This window comes from Oncorhynchus keta, chromosome 22 (genome assembly GCF_023373465.1).
Source record: "Oncorhynchus keta strain PuntledgeMale-10-30-2019 chromosome 22, Oket_V2, whole genome shotgun sequence".
Taxonomy (NCBI): domain Eukaryota; kingdom Metazoa; phylum Chordata; class Actinopteri; order Salmoniformes; family Salmonidae; genus Oncorhynchus; species Oncorhynchus keta.
The window spans coordinates 55,682,375-55,695,717 of NC_068442.1; the positions used below are offsets into that span (position 1 = coordinate 55,682,375).

The window sequence follows — 13,343 nt, forward strand, 5'->3', positions numbered from 1 at the left end:
ACTCCAAAAGTTTTGGGACACTGTAAAGTCCATGGAGAATAAGAGCACCTCCTCCCAGCTGCCCACTGCACTGAGACTAGGAAACACTGTCACCACCGATGAATCCATGATAATCGAAAATTTCAACAAGCATTTCTCTACAGCTGGCCATGCCTTCCTCCTGGCTAGCACAACCCCGGCCAACAGCTCCGCACCCCCACTTGCCCAAGCCTCCCCAGCTTCTCCTTCACCCAAATCCAGATAGCAGATGTTCTGAAAGAGCTGCAAAACCTGGACCCGAACAAATCAGCTGGGCTAGACAATCTGGACCCTCTCTTTCTAAAATAATCCGCCGCCATTGTTGCAACCCCTGTTACCAATCTGTTGATTACCAATCTCTAGACCCAAACTGCTACAGACATATCTATCCTACCCTGTCTTTCTAAGGTCTTTGAAAGCCAAATTAACAAACAGATTACTGACCATTTCCAATCCCACCAGACCTTCTCCGCTACGCAATCTGGTTTCCGAGCTGGTCATGGGTGCACCTCAGCCACGCTCAAGGTCCTAAACAATATCATAACCGCCATCGATAAGAGACAATACTGTGCAGCCGTATTCATCGACCTGGCCAAGGCTTTCGACTCTGTCAATCACCACATTCTTATCAGCAGACTCAACAGCCTTGGTTTCTAAAATGACTGCCTCGCCTGGTTCATCAACTACTTCTCAGACAGAGTTCAGTGTGTCAAATCGGAGGGCCTGTTGTCCAGACCTCTGGCAGTCTCTATGGAGGTGCCACAGGGTTCAATTCTCGGGCCGACTCTCTTGCTGCTGGTGATTCTCTGATCCACCTCTACGCAGACGACACTATTCTGTATACTTCTGGCCCTTCTTTGGACGCTGTGTTGGCTAGTTGAGAACACCTTTATTTAACCAGGTAGGCTAGTTGAGAACACCTTTATTTAACCAGGTAGGCTAGTTGAGAACACCTTTATTTAACCAGGTAGGCTAGTTGAGAACACCTTTATTTAACCAGGTAGGCTAGTTGAGAACACCTTTATTTAACCAGGTAGGCTAGTTGAGAACACCTTTATTTAACCAGGTAGGCTAGTTGAGAACACCTTTATTTAACCTGGTAGGCTAGTTGAGAACACCTTTTTAACCAGGTAGGCTAGTTGAGAACACCTTTATTTAACCAGGTAGGCTAGTTGAGAACACCTTTATTTAACCAGGTAGGCTAGTTGAGAACACCTTTATTTAACCAGGTAGGCTAGTTGAGAACACCTTTATTTAACCAGGTAGGCTAGTTGAGAACACCTTTATTTAACCAGGTAGGCTAGTTGAGAACACCTTTATTTAACCAGGTAGGCTAGTTGAGAACACCTTTATTTAACCAGGTAGGCTAGTTGAGAACACCTTTATTTAACCAGGTAGGCTAGTTGAGAACACCTTTATTTAACCAGGTAGGCTAGTTGAGAACACCTTTATTTAACCAGGTAGGCTAGTTGAGAACACCTTTATTTAACCAGGTAGGCTAGTTGAGAACACCTTTATTTAACCAGGAGGCTAGTTGAGAACACCTTTATTTAACCAGGTAGGCTAGTTGAGAACACCTTTATTTAACCAGGTAGGCTAGTTGAGAACACCTTTATTTAACCAGGTAGGCTAGTTGAGAACACCTTTATTTAACCAGGTAGGCTAGTTGAGAACACCTTTATTTAACCAGGTAGGCTAGTTGAGAACACCTTTATTTAACCAGGTAGGCTAGTTGAGAACACCTTTATTTAACCAGGGAGGCTAGTTAAGAACACCTTTATTTAACCAGGTAGGCTAGTTGAGAACACCTTTATTTAACCAGGTAGGCTAGTTGAGAACACCTTTATTTAACCAGGTAGGCTAGTTGAGAACACCTTTATTTAACCAGGTAGGCTAGTTGAGAACACCTTTATTTAACCAGGTAGGCTAGTTGAGAACACCTTTATTTAACCAGGTAGGCTAGTTGAGAACACCTTTATTTAACCAGGTAGGCTAGTTGAGAACACCTTTATTTAACCAGGTAGGCTAGTTGAGAACACCTTTATTTAACCAGGGAGGCTAGTTGAGAACACCTTTATTTAACCAGGGAGGCTAGTTGAGAACACCTTTATTTAACCAGGGAGGCTAGTTGAGAACACCTTTATTTAACCAGGGAGGCTAGTTGAGAACACCTTTATTTAACCAGGGAGGCTAGTTGAGAACACCTTTATTTAACCAGGTAGGCTAGTTGAGAACACCTTTATTTAACCAGGTAGGCTAGTTGAGAACACCTTTATTTAACCAGGTAGGCTAGTTGAGAACACCTTTATTTAACCAGGTAGGCTAGTTGAGAACACCTTTATTTAACCAGGTAGGCTAGTTGAGAACACCTTTATTTAACCAGGTAGGCTAGTTGAGAACACCTTTATTTAACCAGGGAGGCTAGTTGAGAACACCTTTATTTAACCAGGTAGGCTAGTTAAGAACACCTTTATTTAACCAGGTAGGCTAGTTGAGAACACCTTTATTTAACCAGGTAGGCTAGTTGAGAACACCTTTATTTAACCAGGTAGGCTAGTTGAGAACACCTTTATTTAACCAGGTAGGCTAGTTGAGAACACCTTTATTTAACCAGGTAGGCTAGTTGAGAACACCTTTATTTAACCAGGTAGGCTAGTTGAGAACACCTTTATTTAACCAGGTAGACTAGTTGAGAACACCTTTATTTAACCAGGTAGGCTAGTTGAGAACAAGTTCTCATTTGCAACTGTGACCTGGCCAAGATAAAGCAATTCGACACATACAACAACACAGAGTTACACATGGAATAAACAAATCATACAGTCAATAATACAGTAGAACAAAAGAAAGGTCTATATACAGTCAGTGTAAATGAGGTAAGTTAAGGAAATAAATAGGCCATGGTGGCGAAGTAATTACAATATAGCAATTAAACACTGGAATGGTAGATCGGCAGAAGATGAATGTGCAGAACAAGTTCTCATTTACAACTGTGCCCTGGCCAAGATAAAGCGTAGCAATTCGACACATACAATAACACAGAGTTACACATGGAGTAAAACAAAACATACAGTTTCATATAGACATATGACATTTGAAATGTCTTTATTCTTTTGGAACTTCTCTGAGTGTAATGTTTACTGTTCATGATCTACTTCAATAAGTCCTTGATTTGAGTGAATGTGAGAGTGAGAGACAGAGAGAGGCTGTGCTCACTCTGCTCCAGAGTGAGCACAACCTGAGGGACAGCCAGTGAAAAGTGCAAAGTAATGTCGATAATATTTCCCATCTTGTTTTGTTTAGTCTTTCATACCACGTCATGTGTCTTCTCAGTCATGTTGACACTGGTCCACTACCAGGTCATGTGTCTTCTCAGTCATGTTGACACTGGTCCACTACCAGGTCATGTGTCTTCTCAGTCATGTTGACACTGGTCCACTACCAGGTCATGTGTCTTCTCAGTCATGTTGACACTGGTCCACTACCAGGTCATGTGTCTTCTCAGTCATGTTGACACTGGTCAACTACCAGGTCATGTGTCTTCTCAGTCATGTTGACACTGGTCTACTACCAGGTCATGTGTCTTCTCAGTCATGTTGACACTGGTCTACTACCAGGTCATGTGTCTTCTCAGTCATGTTGACACTGGTCTACTACCAGGTCACGTGTCTTCTCAGTCATGTTGACACTGGTCTACTACCAGGTCATGTGTCTTCTCAGTCATGTTGACACTGATCTACTACCAGGTCATGTGTCTTCTCAGTCATGTTGACACTGGTCTACTACCAGGTCACGTGTCTTCTCAGTCATGTTGACACTGGTCCACTACCAGGTCACGTGTCTTCTCAGTCATGTTGACACTGGTCTACTACCAGGTCATGTGTCTTCTCAGTCATGTTGACACTGGTCTACTACCAGGTCACGTGTCTTCTCAGTCATGTTGACACTGGTCCACTACCAGGTCATGTGTCTTCTCAGTCATGTTGACACTGGTCCACTACCAGGTCATGTGTCTTCTCAGTCATGTTGACACTGGTCTACTACCAGGTCATGTGTCTTCTCAGTCATGTTGACACTGGTCCACTACCAGGTCATGTGTCTTCTCAGTCATGTTGACACTGGTCAACTACCAGGTCACGTGTCTTCTCAGTCATGTTGACACTGGTCTACTACCAGGTCATGTGTCTTCTCAGTCATGTTGACACTGGTCTACTACCAGGTCATGTGTCTTCTCAGTCATGTTGACACTGGTCTACTACCAGGTCACGTGTCTTCTCAGTCATGTTGACACTGGTCTACTACCAGGTCATGTGTCTTCTCAGTCATGTTGACACTGATCTACTACCAGGTCATGTGTCTTCTCAGTCATGTTGACACTGGTCTACTACCAGGTCACGTGTCTTCTCAGTCATGTTGACACTGGTCCACTACCAGGTCACGTGTCTTCTCAGTCATGTTGACACTGGTCTACTACCAGGTCATGTGTCTTCTCAGTCATGTTGACACTGGTCTACTACCAGGTCACGTGTCTTCTCAGTCATGTTGACACTGGTCCACTACCAGGTCATGTGTCTTCTCAGTCATGTTGACACTGGTCCACTACCAGGTCATGTGTCTTCTCAGTCATGTTGACACTGGTCTACTACCAGGTCATGTGTCTTCTCAGTCATGTTGACACTGGTCCACTACCAGGTCATGTGTCTTCTCAGTCATGTTGACACTGGTCTACTACCAGGTCATGTGTCTTCTCAGTCATGTTGACACTGGTCCACTACCAGGTCATGTGTCTTCTCAGTCATGTTGACACTGGTCTACTACCAGGTCATGAGTCTTCTCAGTCATGTTGACACTGGTCTACTACCAGGTCATGTGTCTTCTCAGTCATGTTGACACTGGTCTACTACCACGTCATGTGTCTTCTCAGTCATGTTGACACTGGTCTACTACCAGGTCACGTGTCTTCTCAGTCATGTTGACACTGGTCTACTACCAGGTCATGTGTCTTCTCAGTCATGTTGACACTGATCTACTACCAGGTCATGTGTCTTCTCAGTCATGTTGACACTGGTCCACTACCAGGTCATGTGTCTTCTCAGTCATGTTGACACTGGTCCACTACCAGATCATGTGTCTTCTCAGTCACGTTGACACTGGTCTACTACCAGGTCATGTGTCTTCTCAGTCATGTTGGCACTGATCTACTACCAGGTTATGTGTCTTCTCAGTCATGTTGACACTGGTCTACTACCAGGTCATGTGTCTTCTCAGTCATGTTGACACTGGTCTACTACCAGGTCATGTGTCTTCTCAGTCATGTTGACACTGGTCTACTACCAGGTCACGTGTCTTCTCAGTCATGTTGACACTGATCTACTACCAGGTCACGTGTCTTCTCAGTCATGTTGACACTGGTCTACTACCAGGTCACGTGTCTTCTCAGTCATGTTGACACTGGTCTACTACCAGGTCATGAGTCTTCTCAGTCATGTTGACACTGGTCTACTACCAGGTCATGTGTCTTCTCAGTCATGTTGACACTGATCTACTACCAGGTCATGTGTCTTCTCAGTCATGTTGACACTGGTCCACTACCAGGTCATGTGTCTTCTCAGTCATGTTGACACTGGTCCACTACCAGGTCATGTGTCTTCTCAGTCACGTTGACACTGGTCTACTACCAGGTCATGTGTCTTCTCAGTCATGTTGACACTGATCTACTACCAGGTCATGTGTCTTCTCAGTCATGTTGGCACTGATCTACTACCAGGTTATGTGTCTTCTCAGTCATGTTGACACTGGTCTACTACCAGGTCATGTTTCTTCTCAGTCATGTTGACACTGGTCCACTACCAGGTCATGTGTCTTCTCAGTCATGTTGACACTGGTCTACTACCAGGTCACGTGTCTTCTCAGTCATGTTGACACTGGTCTACTACCAGGTCATGTGTCTTCTCAGTCATGTTGACACTGGTCTACTACCAGGTCATGTGTCTTCTCAGTCATGTTGACACTGGTCTACTACCAGGTCATGTGTCTTCTCAGTCATGTTGACACTGGTCTACTACCAGGTCATGTGTCCTCTCAGTCATGTTGACACTGGTCCACTACCAGGTCATGTGTCTTCTCAGTCATGTTGACACTGGTCTACTACCAGGTCATGTGTCTTCTCAGTCATGTTGACACTGGTCCACTACCATTGCTTTAATGTATTGTTGTTCTCATTAATATTGTTGTTGTTGTTAATGGTTATCCCATGTCCACTACTACTATTATTACTCTTGGTCCCACCATTTAGTTATATATATATTTTATTTTTTCGATATGTATACTTTGACAATGTCAATAATGAACTTGCCATGTCAATAAAGTCAATGGAATTGAACTGAGAGAAAGACAGACAGAGAGACAGACAGACAGACAGAGACAGACAGACAGACACAAAGAGAGAGAGACACAGAGAGAGAGAGACAGAGAGACACAGAGAGAGACAGACAGAGAGAGAGAGACAGAGAGAGAGAGAGAGACAGAGAGACAGAGAGAGAGACAGAGAGACACAGAGAGAGAGAGAGAGACACAGAGAGAGAGAGAGAGAGACACAGAGAGAGAGACAGAGAGAGAGAGAGAGACAGAGAGAGAGAGAGACAGAGAGACACAGAGAGAGAGACAGAGAGACACAGAGAGAGAGAGAGAGAGACACAGAGAGAGAGACAGAGAGAGAGAGAGACAGAGAGAGAGAGAGACAGAGAGAGACAGAGAGAGAGAGAGACAGATGATTGTTTCTATGACTTTATACATCTCCTTTTTATATGAAATACAGCAATTCAATCTGTTACTGAATGAATGCCTAATGTAAGGAACAAAGATAACACACAATGTCCATATGAGCTAATCAATCTGGATTCATTCATCCAATTAGTCATTGAATAGTAACACATACAATGTCATTTCTGGACAGGATTTCTGCATGAAGCACAGTTGTTTGGTCTTACACTCACAACATATTACTAAACAACCTGATAGGAAACAGTAATAGCTGAGCACACTGTGACGACAGACAGGTGCCATTTCAAAACCTATTTCTCTGTTGGCTGTAGCGGCAGGCGAAAGACTGCTATACGCGGCTAGCTGGTCACGCCTCGGTTATCAGTGTATCACACCTTGTCCTCTGAGCTCTCTTTCCCCGAGCAGCACACCACCTGTCTGCCTCCAACAGAACAGGCCCCCCATCTCCTCACATCATCTCCCTTCCCACCTCCACAGTCCCCCAATCCCAACTGGCACTGTTGCTAGGAGATCAGGTTCTGGGTGCCTAGCAACAGATGTTTCTCTATTCCAGTCATGACTGAGCACAAATTTTTTGTCACGAATCACCTCCCATTGGTTGAAGATTGTAGACAGATGAAGCAAGCCTCCCCTAAACGGACCCTGCACAAAACCCTGCCCCCTTAGTTACTGTTGCAACCTTGGACAACATTCCCTAGGATGATGTAAAAACTATGTTTCTAATACACAATGAAATCAAACACTGACTACACATTGCAAATCCCCCCAAAAAAAAAACTCTAGGTTATGTTGTGGTGGACTGTCGATTTCTATTGCTTTATGGGAACCTGGTCAATTATTATTTATTTTTTTGTAGTGTAACTAGCCACTGATCTTTATAATTGGCTGCTGAGGCCTTATAAAATACAGACGAGAGACACGCCCGTGTTCCATTGACTGAACCCTTCAAGATCAGACTGGATGACTTACTACTCTGGATGCATCTAAAATGGAACAATATTCCCTATATAGTACACTACTTTTTTAAACTTTTTTTTTTACCAGAACCCTATGGGCCCCGTTCAAAAGTAGTGCACTACATAGGGAATAGGTTGCCATTTGGGATGCGAGCTCTGAGTCCGGCCTTGGAGCCAAGGTGTGGTCTGTCTCTGCATGGTGTTCCAGTAATCATGTGGACTTTTAATAACAACCTGATGAAAGGCTACTCTACTCTACTAATAACAACCTGATGAAAGGCTTCTCTACTCTACTAATAACAACCTGATGAAAGGCTGCTCTACTCTACTAATAACAACCTGATGAAAGGCTACTCTACTCTACTAATAACAACCTGATGAAAGGCTACTCTACTCTACTAATAACAACCTGATGAAAGGCTACTCTACTCTACTAATAACAACCTGATGAAAGGCTGCTCTACTCTACTAATAACAACCTGATGAAAGGCTACTCTACTCTACTAATAACAACCTGATGAAAGGCTGCTCTACTCTACTAATAACAACCTGATGAAAGGCTGCTCTACTCTACTAATAACAACCTGATGAAAGGCTGCTCTACTCTACTAATAACAACCTGATGAAAGGCTACTCTACTCTACTAATAACAACCTGATGAAAGGCTACTCTACTCTACTAATAACAACCTGATGAAAGGCTACTCTACTCTACTAATAACAACCTGATGAAAGGCTGCTCTACTCTACTAATAACAACCTGATGAAAGGCTACTCTACTCTACTAATAACAACCTGATGAAAGGCTACTCTACTCTACTAATAACAACCTGATGAAAGGCTACTCTACTCTACTAATAACAACCTGATGAAAGGCTGCTCTACTCTACTAATAACAACCTGATGAAAGGCTACTCTACTCTACTAATAACAACCTGATGAAAGGCTGCTCTACTCTACTAATAACAACCTGATGAAAGGCTGCTCTACTCTACTAATAACAACCTGATGAAAGGCTGCTCTACTCTACTAATAACAACCTGATGAAAGGCTACTCTACTCTACTAATAACAACCTGATGAAAGGCTGCTCTACTCTACTAATAACAACCTGATGAAAGGCTGCTCTACTCTACTAATAACAACCTGATGAAAGGCTGCTCTACTCTACTAATAACAACCTGATGAAAGGCTGCTCCTACTCTACTAATAACAACCTGATGAAAGGCTACTCTACTCTACTAATAACAACCTGATGAAAGGCTGCTCTACTCTACTAATAACAACCTGATGAAAGGCTGCTCTCTACTCTACTAATAACAACCTCATGAAAGGCTGCTCTACTCTACTAATAACAACCTCATGAAAGGCTGCTCTACTCTACTAATAACAACCTGATGAAAGGCTGCTCTACTCTACTAATAACAACCTCATGAAAGGCTGCTCTACTCTACTAATAACAACCTGATGAAAGGCTGCTCTACTCTACTAATAACAACTTGATGAAAGGCTGCTCTACTCTACTAATAACAACCTGATGAAAGGCTGCCCTTCTACTCTACTCCACTAATAACAACCTCATGTAAGGCTGCTCTACTCCACTAATAACAACCTCATGAAAGGCTACTCTACTCTACTAATAACAACCTCATGAAAGGCTGCTCTACTCTACTAATAATAACCTCATGAAAGGCTGCCCTGCTACTCTACTCTACTAATAACAACCTGATGAAAGGCTTCTCTACTCTACTAATAACAACCTGATGAAAGGCTTCTCTACTCTACTAATAACAACCTAATGAAAGGCTGCTCTACTCTACTAATAACAACCTAATGAAAGGCTGCTCTATTCTACTCTACTAATAACAACCTCATGAAAGGCTGCTCTACTCTACTAATAACAACCTCATGAAAGGCTGCTCTACTCTACTAATAACAACCTCATGAAAGGCTGCTCTACTCTACTAATAACAACCTGATGAAAGGCTGCTCTACTCTACTAATAACAACCTCATGAAAGGCTGCTCTACTCTACTAATAACAACCTCATGAAAGGCTGCTCTACTCTACTAATAACAACCTCATGAAAGGCTGCCCTGCTACTCTACTCTACTAATAACAACCTGATGAAAGGCTACTCTACTCTACTAATAACAACCTGATGAAAGGCTGCTCTACTCTACTAATAACAACCTGATGAAAGGCTGCTCTACTCTACTAATAACAACCTGATGAAAGGCTGCTCTACTCTACTAATAACAACCTCATGAAAGGCTACTCTACTCTACTAATAACAACCTCATGAAAGGCTACTAATAACAACCTGAAAGGCTACTCTACTACTAATAACAACCTCATGAAAGGCTGCTCTACTCTACTCTACTAATAACAACCTGATGAAAGGCTGCTCTACTAATAACAACCTGAAAGGCTGCTACTAATAACAACCTGATGAAAGGCTGCTCTACTCTACTAATAACAACCTGATGAAAGGCTGCTCTACTCTACTAATAACAACCTGATGAAAGGCTGCTCTACTCTACTAATAACAACCTCATGAAAGGCTGCTCTACTCTACTAATAACAACCTCATGAAAGGCTGCTCTACTCTACTAATAACAACCTGATGAAAGGCTGCTCTACTCTACTAATAACAACCTGATGAAAGGCTGCTCTACTCTACTAATAACAACCTGATGAAAGGCTGCTCTACTACTAATAACAACTGAAAATAACAACCTGATGAAAGGCTGCTCTACTCTACTAATAACAACCTGATGAAAGGCTGCTCTACTCTACTAATAACAACCTGATGAAAGGCTACTCTACTCTACTAATAACAACCTGATGAAAGGCTACTCTACTCTACTAATAACAACCTGATGAAAGGCTGCTCTACTCTACTAATAACAACCTGATGAAAGGCTGCTCTACTCTACTAATAACAACCTGATGAAAGGCTGCTCTACTCTACTAATAACAACCTGATGAAAGGCTGCTCTACTCTACTAATAACAACCTGATGAAAGGCTACTCTACTCTACTAATAACAACCTGATGAAAGGCTACTCTACTCTACTAATAACAACCTGATGAAAGGCTGCCCTGCTACTCTACTAATAACAACCTGATGAAAGGCTACTCTACTCTACTAATAACAACCTGATGAAAGGCTAATAACAACCTGATGAAAGGCTACTCTACTCTACTAATAACAACCCATGAAAGGCTACTCTACTAATAACAACCTGATGAAAGGCTAATAACAACCTGATGAAAGGCTGCTCTACTCTACTAATAACAACCTGATGAAAGGCTTCTACTCTACTAATAACAACCTGATGAAAGGCTACTCTACTCTACTAACAACCTGATGAAAGGCTGCTCTACTCTACTAATAACAACCTGATGAAACTAATAACAACCTGATGAAAGGCTGCTCTACTCTACTAATAACAACCTGATGAAAGGCTCTACTCTACTAATAACAACCTCATGAAAGGCTACTCTACTCTACTAACAACCTGAAAGGCAGCTCTACTCTACTAATAACAACCTCATGAAAGGCTGCTCTACTCTCTACTAATAACAACCTGATGAAAGGCTGCTCTACTCTACTAACAACCTCTACTCTACTAATAACAACCTGATGAAAGGCTGCTCTACTCTACTAATAACAACCTGATGAAAGGCTGCTCTACTACTCTACTAATAACAACCTCATGAAAGGCTGCCCTACTAATAACAACCTCTACTCTACTAATAACAACCTGATGAAAGGCTGCTCTACTCTACTAATAACAACCTGATGAAAGGCTCTACTCTACTAATAACAACCTGATGAAAGGCTAACAACCTGAAAGGCTACTACTCTACTAATAACAACCTCATGAAAGGCTACTCTACTCTACTAACAACCTCTACTCTACTAATAACAACCTGATGAAAGGCTACTCTACTCTACTAATAACAACCTGATGAAAGGCTGCTCTACTCTACTAATAACAACCTGATGAAAGCTCTACTCTACTAATAACAACCTGATGAAAGGCTGCTCTACTCTACTAATAACAACCTGATGAAAGGCTGCTCTACTCTACTAATAACAACTCTACTCATGAAAGGCTGCCCTGAAAGGCTCTACTACTAATAACAACCTCATGAAAGGCTAATAACAACCTGATGAAAGGCTGCTCTACTCTACTAATAACAACTTGATGAAAGGCTGCTCTACTCTACTAATAACAACCTCATGAAAGGCTGCTCTACTCTACTAATAACATCCTCATGAAAGGCTGCCCTGCAGCTCTACTACTAACAACCTCATGAAAGGCTGCCCTGCAGCTCTACTCCACTAATAACAACCTGATGAAAGGTTGCTCTGCTACTCTGCTCTACTAATAACAACCTCATGAAAGACTGCTCTGCTACTCTGCTCTACTGAGTTGCGCAGCGGTCTAAGGCACAGCATCTCAGTGTAAGACCAGACAGTGCATCTCACTGCAGTACCTGGTTCGAATCCAGGCTGTATCACATCCGGCCGTGATTGGGAGTCCCAAAGGGCGGTGCACAATTGGCCCAGCATCGTCTGGGTTTGGCCGAGGTAGAGGAGAGGACCCACTGTTCCTAGGCCGTCATTGAAGATAAGAATTTGTTCTTAACTGACTTGCCTAGTTAAATAAAGGTTAAATAGATATATATTTTAAATGCTCTGCCCTACCCTACTTTTCTCTGCCCTACCCTACTCTTCTCTGCCCTACACTACTCTTCTCTGCCCTACCCTACTCTGCTCTGCCCTACCCTACTCATCTGCTCTACCCTAACACCTCATGAAAGGCTCTTCTCTGCCCTACTACTACTCTTCTCTGCCCTACACTACTCTGCTCTGCCCTACCCTACTGATTCTCTGCCCCTACCCACCTGATACTCTGCTCTGCCCTACTCTTCTCTGCCCTGAAGTGCCCTACTCTGCTCTGCCCTAGGCCCTACTCTGCTCTGCCCTACTGCTAGCATCGTCTCTTCTCTGACACTACTCTTCTCTGCCTAATAACAACTACTCTGCTGCTCTACTAATGCCTAGATACCCTACTCTCTGCCCTACCCTACTACTGCTCTGCCCTACCCTACTCTTCTCTGCCCTACACTACTCTTCTCTGCCCTACCCTACTCTGCTCTGCCCTACCCTACTCTTCTCTGCCCTACCCTACTCTGCTCTGCCCTACCCTACTCTTCTCTGCCCTACCCTACTCTTCTCTGCCCTACCCTACTCTGCTCTGCCCTACCCTACTCTGCTCTGCTCTGCCCTACTCTACTCTGCTCTGCCCTACCCTTCTCTGCCCTACTCTGCTCTGCCCTACCCTACTCTGCCCTACTCTGCTCTGCCCTACACTACTCTGCTCTGCCCTACACTACTCTGCTCTGCCCTACTCTACTCTGCTCTGCCCTACTCTTCTCTGCCCTACCCTACTCTCCTACTCTCTCTGCCCCCTACCCTGCTCTGCCCTACCCTACTCTTCTCTGCCCTACCCTACTCTTCTCTGCCCTACCCTGCTCTGCCCTACCCTACTCTTCTGCCCTACCCTACTCTG

At 43.4% G+C, this 13,343-nt stretch overlaps 1 protein-coding gene and 2 long non-coding RNA genes across 5 annotated transcripts in view; 1 reads left to right on the forward strand and 2 right to left on the reverse strand.

Moving 5' to 3' along the window:
* The window catches only part of nme7 (NME/NM23 family member 7), a 144,249-nt gene that overhangs the window by 63,684 nt on the left and 67,222 nt on the right, over positions 1–13,343 (reverse strand).
* Positions 3,341–6,288, forward strand: LOC127910763 (uncharacterized). 2 transcript variants are annotated; one of them, XR_008076135.1, is made up of 4 exons: positions 3,341–3,549; positions 3,980–4,151; positions 4,582–4,796; positions 5,872–6,288. It is a non-coding gene; the product is annotated as an uncharacterized LOC127910763 (long non-coding RNA). The 2 variants fall into 2 exon arrangements; XR_008076136.1 differs by lacking the exon at positions 3,980–4,151 and having other exon boundaries at positions 3,341–3,592; positions 4,625–4,796.
* On the reverse strand, positions 8,045–10,849 carry LOC127910764 (uncharacterized). 2 transcript variants are annotated; one of them, XR_008076138.1, is made up of 5 exons: positions 10,775–10,849; positions 10,565–10,634; positions 8,517–8,621; positions 8,377–8,481; positions 8,045–8,271 (listed from the first exon to the last, which is right to left on the reverse strand). It is a non-coding gene; the product is annotated as an uncharacterized LOC127910764 (long non-coding RNA). The 2 variants fall into 2 exon arrangements; XR_008076137.1 differs by having other exon boundaries at positions 8,377–8,621.